Below are 2,428 nucleotides of genomic sequence, written 5' to 3' on the forward strand. Positions count from 1 at the left end.
GGGAGAGACTTCATCAGCCTGGATATGGAGACCCACACCTGGACGGCAGCCGATTCTGTGGCCCAAATAGCCAAGAGGAAGTGGGAGGCAAGGCCTTACTTTGCGAGCCGCTTCAGGGCCTACGTGGAGGAGACCTGTGCAGAGTGGCTCGAGGGAGAGAAGCGTTACGGCAAAGGAGGGCTGGAAAGAAGAGGTAAGACTGCGGGGGAAAGTGGGAGCTGGTGGAGCTCTTTGGGCAGCAGCTCCTCCATCTTCTCCCCTTCCCCTGCCTGCCTGCCTTTAGCCCCAGGCAGAACTGGAATTAGAAACCCGGCCCAGTAGAAAATACACTTGGGGTGGAGGAGGGGGTCAGCTCTCCTGCCTCGCCTGCTTCTGTTTTAAAAAACTTCCAGTGGTTTGTCAGTCTCCTCTGCCGCTGCCCTGTCCCTGTCCTGGGGCCACGATCCCTCCCTGCACTTCCCTTCCGGTCAGGACTCCCTCATTCCCCTACCCAGCCATACGCTCCTGGCTGGCTCCTCTGGCGCACAGGGAGGAAGGGAATATTTAAAACTGGCAGGGCAGAAATGCAGGCTGCACCTCTATGGAGGGGTGAGCAGCTTCCGTTAGTTGCACGGAACTGATATTAATCCTCCTGAAACATCAAATCTTGGCGAAGTGAGGAAGAGATTGGCCCCCAAGTCCAGGGAAGCAGAGAGTGGCAAAGCTGGCATGGACCCTCGAGGGCATTGCCAGTTTCCTCTTGTGGCGCCTGAACATAATCAACCTCAGTGTTGCTTGTATGGCAGGTGTAAATGAAGTCCAACTGTGGACTCAGAGCCAAATGGGGACATGACTGGTGGAGTGAAGTTCAAATTCATTTGCAAAATAAATTTGCTTGCAGAGAATTTTCACACTGAAACCACAGCAGCCCCTCAGGTCCTCTTTTTATAATGCATAGTAAACGGAGCATCACATGGCCAAAACCTTACATGTCACATGGTTCTGTAGACCCATGAAAGAGAAAAAAATAAATGATCCGGTGCAGAGGGTGGCTGAGTCACCTGCCCCAGCTGCCTTATCTTGAGGCCTACTCTGGAGCAAGCCCTTCCTATCTTATCTCCTGCCAGCAGCTTAGGTGCTTTAGGCAGTCTTGTTCTTGCCAGTTATTTGTGTGGACAGTTTCTGGCAGGGGGAGTTTCAAGCAATTGGTTTGAACTTTGGAGTTGCTTCTTTATTCTTTTTGGGGCTTCCTCATCACCACAAGGGGGCCCTTGATGAGAAAGAGCGATGCTTGGTGGAAGGCTGGCAGGGAACAGCAAAGCTTTCCCCTGGGAGAGGCGGCAGAGCGACCCTGCGAGGAGGGCCACTGTTGACCAGAGAGGTAAAATAAGACCCCCAGAGGTGAGGAGAGGACACCTCTTGGGCGCCTGGAGGCCAGTCCCTCAACAGGTCCCAGCAGACGCAGGCAAAGGAATGCCCCCTTTCCCTCAGCGGTTCGTGGCAGGCAGCAGTGGAGGGGTAGCTGAAGCCATCGAGAGCAATCAAGCCCCGTCATCTCTGAGAGGCACAGACCCCCCCCCCCCCGCCCACCCACCCATAGAAGCAAAAACAAGGGCAGTATAGGAAGCCCGGAGTTAACAGTTGAGCATGGGCCAGCTCTGAACACGGACTGGGCCGGCCGCCTGGACGAGGGGCGTCTTGCCCTCCTGCAACCGACAGACCGGGGGGAGCCGTGGGTGGCCTCTCCGTTGGTTTCTCCCTCTCCATAAGGTAGTTCGGCAGCAAGCTCTTTATCTCTTTAGAAATGTCTGGTAAACCTGGGATGCTTTGAAGAATGCAGGCTGGTAGAGGAGGAGGAGGAGGAGGAGGAGGAGATGATGCTGATGCTGATGATGCCTGAACAGCTTCAGGTCAAATGCCTGTGCCTTTCCGGTATCTTCTGCTGGATGAATTTTGTTTGCTTCTGCAGCACAGCGTGTGTCTCCCTGGCAGCACATGTCACACCACAGCAATGACCTGAACCCTCTCAAGGTTCCTGCAGGGCAAGCGCCTCCTCCTGAGGGGCTTTGCCTTGAGGGGTGAGACTTTAACCTCCCATTTGTGACCTTCAATTTGGAGCAGTCAGCGACAATATAGCTAATGAGCGCCTGTGATATTTGCAGAATTTGCAGATAGTGCGGTATTTCCAAGCTCACCAAGCTGCTGGCAGAACCCCTTTCCGGGGAATTCTTTGCAATATCTCAGGGATCCTGCACGCTGAACCTGTCAAAGGTTTGCCTCAGGACCTGATGGCTGCTTGAGGGAATTTCCTTTATGTTCGAGAGAAGCTCCCCCTGCCAGATGCTGGAGAGGCTCCATGTTGACACGGCTGTTGCTGCTTTTGCAGAGCCCCCCAAGATGAGGGTGACACGAAAGGCAGGCTATGACAGCACGGAGACCCTCACCTGCC

The sequence above is a fragment of the Varanus komodoensis genome, unplaced genomic scaffold (genome assembly GCF_004798865.1).
Source record: "Varanus komodoensis strain SLA01 unplaced genomic scaffold, ASM479886v1 scaffold2570, whole genome shotgun sequence".
Taxonomy (NCBI): Eukaryota; Metazoa; Chordata; class Lepidosauria; order Squamata; family Varanidae; genus Varanus; species Varanus komodoensis.